This window comes from Triticum dicoccoides, chromosome 5A (assembly GCF_002162155.2).
Source record: "Triticum dicoccoides isolate Atlit2015 ecotype Zavitan chromosome 5A, WEW_v2.0, whole genome shotgun sequence".
In the NCBI taxonomy this organism is placed as follows: Eukaryota; Viridiplantae; Streptophyta; class Magnoliopsida; order Poales; family Poaceae; genus Triticum; species Triticum dicoccoides.
In genome coordinates, this window is record NC_041388.1 from 472,406,886 (window position 1) to 472,425,174 (window position 18,289).

The window sequence follows — 18,289 nt, forward strand, 5'->3', positions numbered from 1 at the left end:
TCTGGAACAATGACCTCATTAACTCTCTCTTTCAACAGCCTCTAGCCTCTGTTATCGTTCAAACTGACATTATTCACCAAGATTGCCCGGATATATTATGTTGGGATCTAACTCCTAATGGTACTTGTTCTTCCAAGTCCACTTATAAATTGTGTTTGCAGGATATTCATGCCAATCCAAGAAATACTCCTTCCCAAGTTTCTTTGCAGATGAAAAATCTTCTCAAGTTGATTTGGAAGCAAAAGTTGATGATCCCCAGAGTTCAAACTTTCGCTTGGAGACTCCTTTGGAAAGCTCTTCCCACAGGTTTGAGGGTTGGGCGCTTTTCCGTACATATTTCTCAATATTGTTGCAGATGTGGTCAGCAAGAGGATGAGGTTCACATGTTTTTTCTTTGTGACTTCGCTAGAGCTGCTTGGTTTTCTCATCCTTGGTTCATCAGAACAGATGCTTTAGTTCAGATCTATACCAATATCCATAGTATTATTCTTGCTTTACTTAATATGAACCATCCGCATGCTTCTGTTGTCAACATTCTAAATTTTATGTGGTGTCTTTGGAAAGCGAGGAATGATTATCTTTTTAATAGAAAGAAAGCTACCCCTCACCAAGTTAATATTGCTGCTACTTCTCTATCTAATGATTTCTGTGATCTGCTTAACAGTTCTTCACACCATCAGCCTCAAAACTCCAGTTGTATCTTAACCCATACTAATCAACTTCCCTTGCAGGGACAAACGCTTAAATCAGATCTTCTTATCACGGGACCGAAAGTATATACTGATGCATCTTTTAAGTGCAAAAAAATTCCAGGTTTATTGCAGGGAACAGCAGCCACTGGAGTTGGTATCTACATTTCTTTGCCGCACGATCAGAAGGAAGTCAGCGTGCAGATTCAAGCTTCCACCTCAATTACAAGTACTCCTCTGCAGGCTGAAGCGTTTGCTCTTCTCTTGGCTGCAAAAGTAGCTAAATGTCTCAACATCAGCCAGCCGACCTTCCTCACAGACTGTCTCTCTTTGGCTTCATTTACGGCTAGTAGAAAGATTACTGAAACTGCTACCCCTTGGACTATCAGGAAAGTTTTAGCTGATTTCTTCTGCTACTCTTCAGACCTTCAACCTAGAGTGTTCCATATTTCTAGGGAAATTAATGGAATTGCTCACAACGTCGCTCATCAGGTTCTTACATCAAATGTAGAACCTGACATATGTTGTTTTGCTTCGGCTCACAGGGACATGGCTTGCCCTGTAGTTTCTCTCCTCTAATTTCGAGTTTGAGGGCTTTGTAATTCATGCTATACGTTGCTATTGAGCTGAGCTGAATGGAAAGTTTGGCGCTTCGTGCGCCTTTTGTTGTTCAAAAAAAAAAAAGCATAGTAATAGTCGGCGCGTTGTGCAGCGGGCATCGCTCGATGGTAGTAGCAGAAGGCGGTCGTCTGCTTTTCAGATCAATGTCCTTGAATTGGTTTCGAAGAATCAACTTTTGTTGCACTGCAGATTTAAACACACAAGCAAGTCCCCTCCTGATGAATGAATGAATTGAACAAGCGAGATGAGTGAGTCTGAATATGCATGAATATATAAAGGCCATGTTTTTATTTGGAATCTCTGGTACTTCTGAGAATATAGACTGAAATAGTAGACAGGAGTGGAGCTTAGATGCAAGAACATGAATGAGAGAAGGAAGAAAGGTGATGCCTAGGAAGGTCGGATTCGACCGTCCCTGCAGTCCACACATGACAACAACGACCAGGTATATTACCAACACTGCAGGGGGTAGCAGAGGCTTCAGGCTGTCAGGCACTCATGTGTAATGAACCAATGACATCTTATCACTGAAGCAACAGTACAAGCTACGAAATGAAATGTCTCTAAACTTCAATATTACTTGGAAATGAAATGTCTTTTATTTCAGCCGTTGGCTAAGTCAGGGAAGCGAACAGTCAGGGCAAACAACATTGCATCAAAGATTCTTTAGAATCGCAAGCCTTCCACCAGCAGCCAGCCAGACGCTAGCTTAATTGCAAATTTATCAACGGGATACTCAAATGTGGTTCCTTCCCTTCAAAAATTATTGCTCACTGGCAACGTTGTTTGCCACCGAAAAGAGTGACCCACATTTTTGCTTGGTGCCTCTAGCTTCTCCAACTCAGAACAAGAACAATCTGAGCACTACAGCCGTTCTCGGCTTCTAGTAACTTGCTAAAAGGGGGAGCTGATCTTACGAATGTCGTACACATTAGATACACATCACCAAACAAAATGGGGCAAGAAGCAGGGAGACTGGCTGTCATCAGTATTTAAACTAGAGAAACAACTTATGGTCAAAAACGCTCCATCAATATCGGTCTTGTCCTGGTTCTTTTTCCTTGAAGAAAGCTTGGTAATGATCGTCGGTTTGTTTCAAAACGGTGTGATTTAAGACATCAGTGCCTCTGGACTTACCTTCCTCTCTGATGCTACTTCTTTCAGTCTCCTCACTGTTGACTAGCGGATCGTGCGTCAGGTTTCATTCGGAGCTGAAGTGTGCTTGCGAGAATTTGCTTGTTCCTCGTCACAGGTGCAGCAAAATCACCACACAAAGGGCCGAAGGGGGAAGAGAGCAATCTGGTGGTAGAAGCACAACAAGAACAGTAAACACACTGGCTGAATGTCTTGTGGGAAGAAGATAACTTCTGACGTGTAGAGTGGACGAATGATGTTAACAACAAGGTCGTTGTAGTAGTGGTAAGAAGCCACTCCAGGGTCATGTCCATTTTTTTGTCGACCATACCGACACTGCATATTTCGCGGCTAAAAAGACGAGCATCTTCCAATTCTTTTGAGCGACTTGCTCCCAGCTGCTACTGCAGCTTCCCTCAGCTCTGGTTCTGGTAGTTCGTGGGGAGAGGATGGAGGCAGAAGGGCAGCAAAGCTCGAGGGAGCAGCTCGGCCTACACGAGCAGGAGGAGGAGCAGCATCAACAAATTGCTAGCATCAGTTGCTTTAACTCCAGAGGAAGAAGATCGAGGTTGCAGTTCAGACATGCGCCACGGGGAAGGTCATTTTCTGGGCTCGCCGGAGTTGGGGGTCGTCTCCCCTTCACATCGAGGAGGAGGAGGGGGACGGAACCTGCTGGTGGTGCTCAACGCGTGATGCATGGCTACAGAGGAAGCAGGGGTGGTGCGCTGACGCGAGGGCGTCGGATGGTGCGCGCTCCGGCGGTTGGTTGCTGCGCTTGGCCGCGAGGTAGCGGTGCCCAGTGGAGGCGCCTGGGTAGGCGGCAGCGCACTGGGATCCGGCGACCTCTCCTCCCGCATCCATGGTTGTTGTAGGGTCATCGGATGCACGGCGGGGCCTGCGTGGGGGAGACTTGAGAGGGACATGGTACTAGAAGGCGAGCGGCGGTAGGAGAAACGGGTGGCGGCGCCCGATTTTTTGATGGCTGAATTGCGGTGGTGGGCGGTGCGGGGCAGATGGCGAGGCGGTGGTCTGGGCAGGTCGTAGCAACGACGGCGTGGGGCAGGTAGCAGCGGCGGCGCCATGGGGGATCGGGAGAGAGTGAGAGGTGCGGGATTCGAGTGGTTCGGGGAAGGTGGAGGGTGGTTCCTGGATTGGGTGTGTTCTCTTTTTTTTCTGCCTGCCGGTTCGGGCCGTCGGAGAGTTCAGGAACATCTAGGGTTAATAAAATAAAACAATAGTTATGCTTCCCTTAAAAAGCAGTATATGTTTTAACAGTAGCAAAAAAAATGTTAGCTAAAGTGAATACAGAGCAAAATTGTTATCTACAACTGAGTTAACTCAACAGCGCAAAACATGTAAGTACAAAAAAGTGAAGGAAGAATGCATAAATTTTATAAAAGCAGTGAAATGAACAGCGGGTGTCACATGTATTCATACCATGCCATTCTGCAGATTGGAGGTCTCCTAATGCCTTTTGCCTTGACTACATCGTGAAGAGAAAAGTGTCAAAGAAATCAGAGTACCAGATTACATGTGCTAACTGGTAAATATATAACAGGAATATTCCTGTCACCCTATCTACACGAAAAAGCACCTGAATCAAGCAGTGAGTTGATATCGACATATGAAAGCAAGGAGAAAATTCCTTTCTACACGAAACAACATTATCATCAGCAATACAATAGTCCATTGACCTGTTGCGCCCCTTTTTCAAGAAGCTAATAAAAACCAAGAATTGGTAGCCGTTTTATATGCACAGATATCATTTCATTATTGGTTGGAGAGAAAACAAACGTTTTGATGCCATATTATTCGAAGCCACTCTTAATAAATTATTGAGATGAACACTTTTGACTAATGTGGAAACATGGCAACAAAATGTAATATCTAAATGAACAACATCCACCTTGAGGACTGATGCATAAGCAATGACCTCTCATAGAACCGTATCGATGTCAAGTAGGTTATAAACATGACACGGTTAAATAATATGTAGTCGAGGAAAATAAAGATAAAGAAAGATATCTTTGTTCTTCATACATCTGGTACGAAACAATGTGAATTCATGTATCTCACCAAGGACAAGGAATCTTTTACCCAGTTAGCAAATTAAAAATCATGAAACGGTGGACCTACGACTGTGTGACTGCTTAACTTCAAAGACATAAGCTATACATAAAGCTTAAACTTGATGAATGTGAACATTCAGATACATAGAAACATATGAGAACTCTGTTGGCAATTATCCATAAACTTTATATCATGCTAGTAACTGAGGTACACTACAGATCAGAAATGTGACATTGTACTGTAAAACTATATAGTAGAGGTAACATGGAAAGTATGTATCATATAGATCATTAGAAGTATTGATTTATTCAGTACTTTGTGTCATTGACTTATCTTTAATATTATTTTTTCAGAAGGAAATGCTCCTTGTGCCGCCACACATACATGTTACTACTCCGTCCCATAATATAAGAAGTAGATTATTAGGTCCTTCCATTTGAAAACAAAGTTCAACTTATGTATGGTACCAATCAACACAGCAAACCAGGAGCTCTATTTGGAATTTGTAAACAATAGAAAGTTGGAGATCACTCAATGAAGAAGCACAAATATAAGAAATGAAACTGGATCTTGCCTAAAAAAAAGTTAGGGGATGCATTTTAGTTATCTTGAAGTCTGAACCCTGAAACAAACATATCTGATTTGCATTCTCTCAAAGAAGGAACTTATTTTGCTGCTTCTCTGCAATTTTTTGATTCATTCTTTGCCTAAACTGTAGCGTATCTCTGCTCATGTTTATGCATTGGAAGTATACATGAAAGATGTTACTGCAAAACTGTTGCTTGTTAGCTGACTGAAAAATTGCTGCTTATCTCAGTAGTAAAACTGCTGTTGTTTGTACACTGAAAAACTGGTGCTTATCTCAGTAGTAAAACTTCTACTGTTTGTTAACTGGTTGAAAAACTGCTGCTGTTTGAACCAGTATTATGCACCTTATGTATCTCATTAGTAAAAGAGCTTCTACACTGTCGTTTTGTTAATTGGAAAACTGCTTGTTAACTGACTGAAAAAATTCAAATCACTTGCATCCAGTACGGATACAATGCTGATGTTTGTTCATTTTGAACCAAACTTTGATATAATCCAGACTGCAATACATACTCTATTGTGCATATTAAGTTTCAGAACCATATGCCAATACCAAGGAATGTGAGCTGTTTATTATGTTGGAAATCTGTTTCTTATCTACTCTAGCAATTTATACCAGATGACTGTATAACATGAAGAACATTAGATCTTATGCCCTTGAGCATTCCTTCATGAGTGATATCTCGTCAATATATCTTAAAATATTTAGACCTTCACCAATAAATCTCCCGGAAACAATAACTGGATGCAACCGCCCTCGAGGTCAAGTGAAAATATATTTTTATTGAAGTACACAAACAAAAATTGCACATATATTTCTATTGTTACAGTTGGCCAACCTGCATCTTAAAAATAAAATGCAGAAACAAACATGAATGGGAGAAAGTGGTGATTCACCCCTTTCTTTTTCGTCAGGCTCTTTCACAAGATTCTTTCTCCCCGTTCCTATCTCAGATCTGAAATTCCACAAGATTCTTTCTCTTCTTTTCTATCTCAGATCTGAAAAAAAAAACAGAAATTGAGAATCAAAATCATAAAATCAGAGAACTGAGATAATAACTGGGAGAGGAGGGGGGAGCAACCTAGATTGTGGATTGTGATGATGGACGACGAGCTCCTCCACTCCACCATGACGCGAGCACCGCCTGGAAGTCCTGCTACTCTGCTCCCATCCCCCATCGCCATCCTCCTCTGCGCCTCCATGCCCACCACGAAGTTGGCCCTGTTCTCCCATGGTGGCGTCCCTCCTCTCCATCTCTCTCTCTCCTGCAGATCAAATCGAGCGCCGCCGCCGCCCTTTGCTTGCAGGTTGCCACCGGCGCCAGAGAAACTCGCCTCCGTGTCTGCACGCCTCGGATCCGCTGGATCTGGGATGAGGAGGGATGGACTGAGTGAAGGGGACGAGGAGCTAGGGGGCGGCTGCGGGGTGGAGAGGGAAAAGGATTAGGGTTGGGACAGGGACGAGGAGGGGGAGGAGAGAGCGGAGGGGGCGCGGGGGCTGAGGAATGCACGTCGAGCACGGGGCGGGCGCGTAGTGGGTGGCTAATAATCCCTACACGGGAACGGCTGACCCAGCCAATCCATGCGAGGCTTAGCCCACCAGTCATAGGCCAATAAAAGTAACTGCACGGTGAGAAAATTACCAGCAGTCAAATGATCGAATGATCTGGAGTCAATGACAAAGGAGATCCAACGGACACGAATGATGCGCGCAGGAAGGCGTCCGGATGAGCGGGTTGCACAGCAGGATTTATATGTTCGATCCCCACAGCCGTCTTCCACACCCTTCCTCCTCCTTCCTTCCTCGCTCGTCAGCCGTCGTACCCTCCCGCGTCGGACGCCGCTAGACTCGTCCATGGCTCCATCTCTCATCCCAGCCTGACTCAGGCGGAGTCATGGGTAGCAGAGAGGAGGAAGGGAGGCAGATGAACGATGGGGAAGGGGATGGCATAATCCAATCGCCCCGGGCCGTGCCTACACGAGTAGCGCCGCGGCTTGATTCTTCCCTGCCTGACGAGGGGTAGGTCTTGACAATGGCAGCCCGAGGCCGTCAGATCCGTCACCGTCGTCGTTCTTTTGGTCGAGGAAGCCGTCGTCCACGTGCTCCTTTTCACCACCACTGCTGGACGCTGGTGAGGCTAGCCTCCCCCTCCAAGCGCATGTACTTTCCCGTTCCTTTCTATGCTCTCTCTCATCCCCTTATCTGTCTCTCTGTTGTACATGGAAACAGATTTGCCCAGTTCCCAGTCCAGATTTAATGAAGGAAATTGTTGTTCATACAACGTCAATTATGGATATGGTTCCATCTTGTTGTGCTGGACGAAGGGTTGGATGGAATAAGAATTGCTTCCTCTAGGTATTATTCACTGAACCTCACTTCATATGGTTATAGTGTAGATCTGTTCATGCTCAGAATAAGAACCATTCATGTTGTTCAGTGTTTTATTCTTTTTTCGTTGGTTGTTGTACAAATTTCCAGGAAGATATAATCAGGAGGGACCATCTAATAGTTGCTAAAGTTACTTCTGAACGCACTCTCTAAGTATGCATGTTGGATGTTTAGTTTAACTAAGTGACACTTGTTCTGTACAATGCACTTGCATCTCTGAACTCTTGCTCTAATTGTTTCACATTTTCCAACAGAGATCGGGCTGGGCTTGACTGGGTTTTTGGAGTTCTCTTCTCGTTTCTTAGGATCCTCATGCTGTTTGACAAGGGGTTCCTTGCAATGGGAAATGTAAGAATCATCCTCCTGGTTTACTTATACTTCGCTCTAACCTATTGCATCCTAATTATCATGCATTTCATGTCAGGTTCTCTTCGTCTCTGGTGTTTCTCTAACGATTGGACTGAAGTCAACTTTCCAGTTCTTCACAAAGCCTAAGAATCGCAAGGTCATATACATGTAATATTTAATTAGGTACTTTTGCTATCCCTGGACTACACAAGTCAATGGAGCTGATGTTCATCATTGTTTCAGGATTGTCCATCTTTCAGTTGGATTAAGGTTTTCCTATTGTCTGCAAATGAAACGTACTTGATGTACCTCTGGTATGATAAAAGAAGAGATTGACCTTTTCTTTTGTAAAATTTTCTGCAGACGATGTTGTGGAGATTGATTTGAGAATTTGCGTGCTTATTAGTTCCACTACTTTTTTCTCATTAACTGATATTAGACGTGGTGTATAAATGTTGCACCTGACTCTATTTTTCAAGGATATACGAATGAAGCTATAGTACTTGCAAACTGTGACTCCTCTTTGCTGGACAAGGAAAGTAAAATGATAACCTACCATGTAGTAAAATTACATGGTTGATCTCTGTTTTGTACATGTTAGGTGAGCATTATGAAATGTTCTACTTCCCTTAATAGAGTGTATTTTCCTCTCATCAAATGCTCACTTATATTTCTGGAATAAACAAATCTTTTGTGTTGTAACATGTTTTGAGTTTCGATGATTTACCATCTGCCTTCTCCTCTGCTTTATGTCGCTTCTCTAAATTATTTCTCCGGGCCACTACCATAACTTGCTGGTTTAGTTTAGGTGTGTAGGCAGAATTTTTCATGTGATTGTTTGAAACTACAACCACGTTGAATGTGCTTTTGTTTATTTATCAAGGATCGACAGTCTGAGATGTAGTGCATTTTGATATCTGATGTTGCTGCTATAAAATGTGTTGCACTCTGGGCTGTGATACCTGTACATCTAACAGGTAGTTCAGACTTTTTCTTTCCAAGTCCTATTGTGGATGTACCATTTTACTTGCGTGTGTATGCAGGTGTTCTTTTGGCATCATACACTCCCCTGTGAAGTGCGTGTTTAATCATCATGCAATGGGCATATGGATTTGAGGTGTAAGGTGGTGTTGGAACTGATTGATGCTACTGGGTTCTTCATATGTTTTGTTCTTGGAACGTTTGTGCCATTAAAAATTCAAACAATGTATGCGTGCTCGCTTAGCTCTAACCGTATGCCATGCGCTGGCTTTAGTTTGGTTAAAGAAGTCAACTCCATTAGAGAGTTTATAGCTTTGTACAGTGTGTACAGTTCTAGAGCTTCATTTTTCCTATTGCCATGCGTGTACAGTTTCAGAGCTTCATCACATTGTGGTAGGGAAAGATAGTATGCAGAATGTCAAAAGCTTTATTTTTGTCCATTAGATAGTTTATAGCTTTGTCACTAGAGGTAGGTTTATAGCTTTGTCACTGGGGGTAGTTTGTCACATAGACTACCCCTGACAAAATAAGTTCTCCATGCAACATAGTTAATTAGTGAATCTACAGTGCATGCTTATTTCTGGCAGAAGCTTAGTGGATGAATTAGCATTTTGTAAAGGCTGTCTAAGCTCCCTTCTCTTTTCTTCCTATAAACTGGAAGGCTAGGATAGGTTTCTAAATTACCATTTTGAACAATGTTAACAACTTTACCATTTCTCATTTCTTTATACCATTTTGGGATTGTTTGAGCACTATACCAATATTTCGCTTTCTGCTAAAGTCAAAGATATTGTATCCTTGAATGTTTTTCAATTGCCAAACATGCCAAATTCTGCATATTCGTCAAGGTGACACGGATTTTGGTTTTACTTTCCGTCTGCATCCTCTTATATCATAGGCGAGAAATCGATTAAAAGATTGTATTGGTTCCGAAATAATGTTTTAGTGTTGAACTATTGATTAATCCCCCTTGTTTTCTTTAGTCTGCGTGATTCAATAGAAATGATGTTTTAGTCATTTTGATAGTTATGAAACAAATGTCATAGACCATAGCTAGCTATTATGGAGATGTTTCGTAGTATTATTTTTATACAGAAGGGCTAAAGCTCCAATCATACATGTTTGCTCAAACCTAAAGCTCCTAACTAATGAAAATATTTTGAAAGCATTTAATGATTTTAAAGGTACATACATTCTTAAACAAGAGCCTATGTATTTTTTGCTCAAACACAAAGTCATTGGAAAATGCAAATGTTTTCAGTGTGAACATGATTGATTTCAAATGGGTCTGTGCAAACATGGTAGCAAGTATTTTGTGCTATAAAATTAAAATATGTATATACATCTCATCATAGACAACAGTTCATGATGTTTCCTACTAAAGGGGATTAAACCAAGGATATTTTTTTCATTGCGCACATGGATTTAGCGTGCCTCTGCGCCATTTGGCACAACGGGTCCACTAGTTTAAACATATAATGAGGCTAGCCAACTCGTCTCCTCGGTTGTCCCTTGTTTTGCTTCAATTTGGGCCGTTGGATGTTGGTCAAACTGCTTCTATTTGTGTTGGCTGATGTTGGATCTTCATTGGTTTTCGTTTTGATTGCATGGTGAGTTCATGGCAGACCATGACATGTGGGCTCGGTCTCTCAACTGATTGGCTGGGTGAGCCTTTTTCGGTTGCCCGGGCGGCCTCTCCTGCCACGTTGGGTGGGTGCGTCCTGAGTGCTGCACGCGATTTACGGTTCCTGCTCGCCCCTCTGATTCGCTGGTGGGTGACGCTGTATGTGGGCCCATATTCCTCTTGGTCCCGTGTGTCAGTGAATGTTGCATTTTTGTGTGTGCGCCGACTCAGGTTATAGATTTTTCCAGTCAACCGCTCTTGGCGGGACGTTCCTGGAGTGTTGCCCGCGTCGTGCATCGTGCGTCGTGGGGAGCAGTTGCGGAGGGGTCGGCCGGTGCGTGTGCACCCGGCTTCTGCAACCGTCTTTCGCATGCCGCGATGACAGGTGGGCCGAAGCTACTCGTGGTCCTGCTTGTCGGCTGCACTAGATGCGTGTCTCGTCGGGGTCGCCGCGTCGTCGTTTTCGTTCGCATTTGGTGTTGGGGAGAGTTGTGCGGCTGACTCCTACGTTGTGCTCTGCCTGACCCCTGCGCCATGCCGCTTCTTGTCTAAGGCAGCAAGAGTGTGCGGTGTGGGTGCCCCCAACCCATAGGTCTCCTCGCTCCTCCCTTCCCCCTCCCCCCGGCAGCCCTAGGAGATCTACCGTCGATGAGATCCAGCGCCTCCCGAGGTCCTTATCCACCACAGCTCGCGAGGAAGCCGCGGGAGAAGGAGATCAACCGGGAATTCACCGGCTGGAGAAGGAGGAAAGGCGTAGATGCCAGCCAGGGAGGCAGATCGGCTCGCCTCCGCTGCGCCGTGAGCGCCGCCGCCACCTCTACATCCACCTTGCTCCGCGTAGCAGCATGTGTGCGGAATCATGGACAGGCGACCACGAGCATATGTCGTCGGCGGCAACGGCAAAACGCACGGTGTGATGGGCGCGGCCTACCCGCATGTAACACCCCGGATGTAATTTACCTTATATGTATCCCAACTCTTGCCGTTTCCGGCACTAAGTTATTTTGTTTCCCCGGGTTCGGGTTTTTGTCTCCGTGTGTTGTTGCCTTTGTCATGCATCTCATATCATATTATCATGTGCATTGCACTTGCATACGTGTTCGTCTCATGCATCCGAGCATTTTCCCCGTTGTCCGTTTTGTATTCCGGCGCTCCTATCTCCTCCGGTGGCTCTTTCTACCTCTTTTCATGTGTGGGGGTTAAACATTTCCGGATTGGACCGAGACTTGCCAAGCGGCCTTGGTTTACTACCGGTAGACCGCCTGTCAAGTTTCGTACCATTTGGACTTCGTTTGATACTCCAACGGTTAACCGAGGAACCGAGAAGGCCTCGTTTGTGTTGCAGCCCAACACCCTTCCAATTTGGCCCAAAACCCACCAAAAACCCTTCCATCATCTAGAACGTTCGATCACGATCACGTGGCCGAAAACCGCACTCCATTTGGAGCTTCCTAGCTCCCTCTATGCCTATATATAGATCCTCTCCCGAAAATCCCGGATCCCCTCCTTCCAAACCCTAGCTCCCCGCTCCTCGCCGCACCGGACGCGTCCGGTCCGGCCGGACAAAGTCACCGCCGCCGCCCGCGACGAACCAGGGCGCGCCACGTGTCCCGGGCAGGTCCCCAGTTCATCGCCGACCACGCGGGCCCGCGAGGCCCAGCGAGGGCCCTCCCGGCCCGGCTCCTTCCACCGAGCGCGCCGCCCGCCCCTCGGATCCCCGCCGCCATCTCCTTCGTCTCTGGGGGCTTCGCCGCTTCCTCCGCCGCGGGCCACCGCGCCGGCCACCGCATCCCTCGCCGGTGGCGACGCTCGACCTCGCCGCCGTCCTTTTCGGACCTCTCCGCGCCGCCCGGCCACCGCCGTCGCCACTCCGGCGAGCTCCGCCGCCTACCTCCACCGCCTCAGCTTCCTCCCCTTCCTCCGGCGACGTCTAGCAGCTCCGGCGAGCACGAACTCCGGCCGGTGATCCTCGGTTCGCGTGAAGCCACGATCTGGATCCAGATCTGAGATTCGAGGGTTGACTTTTTCATCCCCGAACCCTAATCTTTTTGCAAACTTTGGCATGCTATAACTCTGCATCCGTAGCTCCGATTTGCGTGTGTAGCATACGAAAATGTTCGCCTCAGAGAGTACATCATTTCATCTCATTGCATCGTTTTTATTTGAGCTCATCTTGATGCCCGAAATGCTGTTGGAAGAGGGCTATGTGATAAACTTGGCAGAGCTGTTTCATCAAATAGCTATTTATCATTTTTGCCATGATTAATGTGTGCATGATATGCCTTCTGAGCTCTACATGTGTTTTGTTATATGCCATGCCATCTTTACAGAGGTGCTTACCATGTATTTTTGTGATATGTGTGGTGACTAGCACAAGCTTGCAAAGTAGTGCAATCGGTAATGCTGATTTCAGGGACTTAGAATTTCACTAAGTCCTTGTCCTGATTTTGTCATTATGCCATATGTCCATGTTGTTTCCTCGTGATCTGTGCCTCTTTTGAGGATGATCAGTAAAGATGATTTGTTAACATTGTGGTGCCCTATCCATCCGTGTCTTTGTTTGCATTTATGGAGCACCCTAGCTTGAGTCAATCGAGCTCTACTTTTGCTATTTCGTGAATCCTGGCAGATTGTTGACTTGTTAGCGATTTTGCCGAGAATGTTTCTATTGATCTGTGCATGCTATGTTGTTGTTCTTGCCATGTCTAGCTTCTATGATATGTATTCTTGATGGGTGTATTCTTAGTTTGTCATGCCATGCTTTGTAGTGAGTGCATCGAGCTCGTGGACATGCCTACTCGTTAACAGATTTGCATTCTTCAGTTTTTCACTAAGTCTGTAAACTGATTATGTTTTTGCCATGTTCACATGTTTGCAATTGTATTTTCTGATCCCTTTTGGCTCAAGGTCACTAAGGGACTTTTGTTAAGTGCTTTGAGTAGCTTCATTCCATATCCTGATTTGCCATGTAAAGTTCCTGTAGCATGTAGTTTTTATGCTCCAAAATGTGCTTCCTGATATTAAATTCCAGACTTGTGTTAATTTCACAAAGTCTGAAACCTGTTATCGTTTGCATTTTTGTCATGCTTGTTTGAACATGTTAATGGATGAATTAGCCATAGCTCAGTGTTCATCTTTTGTCAAGCATAATGAGTGGATCCTTTCCATGTATTTTGTTGTCATGTTCGAGTGTTGTAGCATATTTATCTTGATGCATTTAGATGGCTACTTGCTGATTATCGCAGACCGGTGCCATATTTGTTTTGCTTGCCATTTCCAAACCGTGCATCCGATTCCGGTGATCTTTATATCGATTTCAATCGAAATCACCTCACCTTTCCAGTGGCACTCTTGGATTTCCAAGTTGAGGCCAGGTTCAATCATTCCTTGTCAAATCTTGCATATGCATCACATATCACATCCCGCATAGCATACCATGTTCGCATCATGTTGTTTGAGCTTTGCACGTGGTTGATTGTGTTCTTTTGCTTGTTTGTCTTGTTTGGGTAGAGCCGGGAGACGAGTTCGCTAACGAGGAGCCCGTTGAGTTTTCTTATGAGGATCAAGGCAACTCTGACAACTTTGCAGGCAAGATGATCATACCCTCGAAATCACTTCTATCTTTGCTTGTTAGATGCTCGTTCTTTTGCTATGCCTATGCTACGATGCCTACCACATGCTTATCATGTCTCCCAAATTGCCATGTCAAACCTCTAACCCACCATGTCCTAGCAAACCGTTGATTGGCTATGTTACCGCTTTGCTCAGCCCCTCTTATAGCGTTGCTAGTTGCAGGTGAAGATTGGAGATCGTTCCTTGTTGGAACATTGTTTATTGTTGGGATAACACTATATTATCTTGTTATCTTAATGCACCTATATACTTGGTAAAGGGTGGAAGGCTCGGCCTTTTTCCTAGTGTTTTGTTCCACTCTTGCCGCCCTAGTTTCCGTCATATCGGTATTATGTTCCCGGATTTTGCGTTCCTTACGCGGTTGGGTTATAATGGGAACCCCTTGACAGTTCGCCTTGAATAAAACTCTTCCAGCAATGCCCAACTTTGGTTTTACCATTCACCATCTAGCCTTTTTCCCTTGGGTTTCGCGGACTCAAGGGTCATCTTTATTTTTAACCCCCCCGGGCTAGTGCTTCTCTAAGTGTTGGTCCAACTGAGTGATGTCCGGGGCTACCAGGGGCAACTCTGGGCTGGCCTACCCGACGTCTAGCTCATTTGAGTGTGCCCTGAGAACGAGATATGTGCAGCTCCTATCGGGATTTGTCGGCACATTCGGGCAGTGTTGCTGGACTTGTTTTACCATTGTCTAGGATGTCTTGTAAAACCGAGATGCCGAGTCTGATCAGAATGTCTCGGGAGAAGGAATATCCTTCGTTGACCGTGAGAGCTTGTGATGGGCTAAGTTGGGACTCCCCTGCAGGGATTTGAACTTTCGAAAGCCATGCCCGCGATTATGGGCAGATGGGAATTTGTTAATGTCCGGTTGTAGATAACTTGAAACTTAACTTAATTAAAATGAATCAACCGCGTGTGTTACCGTGATGGTCTCTTCTCGGCGGAGTCCGAGAAGTGAACACGGTGCTGGAGTAATGCTTGACGTAGGTTGTTCTAGGATCACTTCTTGATCATAGTTTTTTGTTCGTGCTTTGCCTTCTCTTCTCGCTCTCTTTTGCGAACATGTTAGCCACCATATATGCTAGTCGCTTGCTGCAGCTCCACATATTTACCTTGCCTTTTCTATAAGCTTAAATAGTCTTGATCGCGAGGGTGCGAGATTGCTGAGTCCCCGTGACTCACAGATTACTTCCAAACCAGATGCAGGGACCGATGATACCATTCCAGATGATGCGCTTGAGCTCAAGTGGGAGTTCGACGAAGACTCTCGCCGTTACTATGTGTCTTTCCCAGATGATCAGTAGTGGTGCCCAGTTGGGGCGATCGGGGACCATGTCGCATGTTGGGGTTGATCTTTTATTTTGGTACCATAGTCAGACCATGAGTGTATTGGATGATTGTAATGTTACTCATGTATTTGTGTGACGTGGCGAGTGTAAGCCAACTATGTATCCTTTCCTCTTTTATATATATATTTACATGGGTTGTTGTGAAGATTACCTTACTTGCGACATTGCTTTCAATGCGGTTATGCCTCTAAGTCGTGCTTCGACACGTAGGAGATATAGCCGCATCGAGGGCGTTACACCGCAGGCATTCAAGGATGGCGTGCCCGACAGCTCGGAACGCGTGCGCCCGGTGCATAGGAGGTATATGCCTCGGAGCACGCTGGCAGCAACGTGCACCGCGAGGTCTCGGAGTAGCCCAGCTAGTACAGAGCCCCTCCGTACTAGACGGACCCTACGACTTCGTCCTCGCCTCCACTCACAGTTAATCCCCTTCCCCTCTATGCCCTCTCTTTCTTCTGAACCATCTCTCTTTTCAGACCCTCTCTCTGTTACACATTTGCATGAAAAAACAAAAGTAAAAGGGAAAACTTACTTTGGGTTCATATGGTGCAGACTAACAACAAAATGATTGTTAATGAAAGGTTTGGGTGCTTGTATTCTCAAATCAAGGTCTTTTATTTAATTAGCTGGATAACTACTTTTCAGGTCTATGCCGATTTCCACAACAACACTGCCTTCAACTTTCTCATTTCCCCGGCTCTGCATACAAGGTGCAAACTAGGTATGCCAATCTTGTTATCGCTTGTTCAGTCACTTTCTGGTTTATGCCCTTTCACTTGCATATGGTGAGGCAGTGTGTGGAATTTAGGGGCTGGTTTGAACCAATTACAATGATGTAGTGGTGCGGATCATTTCAGTCACCGGCTTTATATTGTGGTCAGCTTGTTTGTCTTCTTGCTCATGTATTCTAATACATGATGTCCTGATGATTTGTGAAGTTCTGTGTATCACAGGATAAGCTGCACATCAGGTCGTATGGCAACTTGATTGTTGCTTTTAGGATGTACATGTACCCAGGTGGATCAAATACAGATACCGATCATATATTTTTGTTTACTCATGTGTGTTTTTCATATGTCTGCCAAGCATTTCGACAAATTGATTATATCATTCAGATGTATTTAGACCAGGTTTCTGTGATCCAAAAAAATCATGTGGCATTGTGTACTATCCATGATGATCTGACTTTGCTGGCCAGGTCAGAAATTCAAGTAATACGACTATTGCGATGCATCTTCCTACGTGTGTGTATTTATTTGCATTATCAATATTTTCCTCCAAATCATTTGTTGGTCATAAATTATTTTGCATTATTGATGATTAATTTGCAATTGAAATGACAACAGGGCCGGGTTTTATAAGTGTAATGGGTTCAAGTGTGACCTTCCAGTCAAGAAATGTCCTCAGCAAGAAGCTTATGTGAAGATCCCTTTTCTACTTTGAATGAATTTACTGCATATATATCTTATTTAGTTTAGTTCATCATTCAGAGATGCATGGTGGAATATTTTTGTCCTTCACAGGTTAAATGAGCATTGCGTAAAAGTCTGTCTAAGTCTCTTTCTTATTCTTCTATAAACTGGAAGGCAAATATAGATTTCTCACGCATAGTTTATCAATCATGATCTCACCTCCTTTCTATATGCAGACAGTGTGGTACTCACTGGGGATGCTTGCAAATTGTAGTGGATGTGTGCAGTGATGGAGGGTTATGTCCCTATGGGTGACAGGCATGGTGATGTTCACCACTGGTATGGAGAGAACAGGGAAAAAGATAACTTCCCTTGAACTATGAAATGTGGTAACGAAATTAGAAATAATTGTGGTGATATAACTCTTTCATATGACCAAAATGAAATCGCATTGCACTAGTTAAAGAATCGCCTGCTATATTTGTTATTTCATTCTATAATTTATGTTTATACAATGAAAACGAACCTGCTAAATGCTCTAGGACAAAGGCTGGGATGAAATCCGCTGCAGAGCCTCATGTGCTTCAAGTTTTCCATATGAATAAGAACTACATACTCTTTTTCTGTGGTACGAACCCATTTCCAGACCTATCAAGGCCAAGCTGCTAGCTAATTTTAATTTCTTTTTATGCAGATGAATCAACAAGTGTTCTCCAAAAGGCTGAAGGTGAATATCAAGGGCACCGCTCTTTGATGATGCGCACCCATGGTTTGTTCACCACAATGCAATGACAAGATGTTCTCAATGGGTATGTAGTAGGAATCTCTTGTAGAGTTCAAAACCAGCCTTAATACCAATCATTTATGATGTGGTTGTTCTTGTATTTCAGTAGAACAAAAGAAGTGGAACAAATGGGTTTAACTTGTATGCCTACTCCTGTTGCGATAAACATTTGGTTTCCATCTTCAAGACAAGTTTCTGCTTGTGTAACGACAATATTGTTTGGGTCGTCCAGTTTTTAGCTATCATATGTTCCAGGATCATCCTGACCATTGGGTTCCTCGTGTTCTCCTTGGTGGTTCTGTACATTGTCTCAAGATGCATTGGCCTGTTGATACTGCATAGGAAGCTGGCTGATGCTAGAGATCATGCTCAGTATCAGCTGAAGACGTCTTGGAAAAAGTACAGGAGGGACCTGCTCAAACAAATGCTCCTCCCATCTATGATGAACTGTGATTTTACATTCATCCATTGTTTATACATGAGTTTACATCCAGAAGCAAGCTTACCTCTTAGAGTTCTTATTTCTTAGTACATGTTGTCTAAAGTAACATTTGCCCAAAAAGGCTATTACTGGTGCGTTAACCTACTGCCGGAATTGAGCTGAAATCGAAGTATGCTTTATATTGCATCCATCAAGCATAAAAAGTCTGTAGTCAAACTACATTTAGTT

The 18,289-nt window shown here is 44.3% G+C and overlaps 3 long non-coding RNA genes across 6 annotated transcripts; 2 read left to right on the forward strand and 1 right to left on the reverse strand.

Moving 5' to 3' along the window:
• Nucleotides 1–1,758: 1,758 nt before the first annotated feature.
• LOC119302313 lies at nt 1,759–6,671 on the reverse strand. Of its 2 annotated transcripts, XR_005147454.1 has the most exons (4): nt 6,185–6,671; nt 4,039–6,101; nt 3,882–3,927; nt 1,759–2,609 (listed from the first exon to the last, which is right to left on the reverse strand). It is a non-coding gene; the product is annotated as an uncharacterized LOC119302313 (long non-coding RNA). The 2 variants fall into 2 exon arrangements; XR_005147453.1 differs by having other exon boundaries at nt 3,882–6,101.
• A 249-nt stretch (nt 6,672–6,920) lies between these two features.
• Nucleotides 6,921–11,461, forward strand: LOC119302314. 3 transcript variants are annotated; one of them, XR_005147456.1, is made up of 6 exons: nt 6,921–7,234; nt 7,333–7,458; nt 7,582–7,644; nt 7,746–7,839; nt 7,916–7,996; nt 8,083–11,461. It is a non-coding gene; the product is annotated as an uncharacterized LOC119302314 (long non-coding RNA). The 3 variants fall into 3 exon arrangements; XR_005147457.1 differs by lacking the exon at nt 7,582–7,644 and having other exon boundaries at nt 7,916–8,007; XR_005147455.1 differs by lacking the exon at nt 7,582–7,644.
• A 4,186-nt stretch (nt 11,462–15,647) lies between these two features.
• LOC119297652 lies at nt 15,648–17,875 on the forward strand. Its single transcript, XR_005145698.1, has 5 exons — nt 15,648–15,843; nt 16,069–16,144; nt 16,770–17,174; nt 17,530–17,644; nt 17,726–17,875. It is a non-coding gene; the product is annotated as an uncharacterized LOC119297652 (long non-coding RNA).
• The last annotated feature ends 414 nt before the right edge of the window (nt 17,876–18,289 follow it).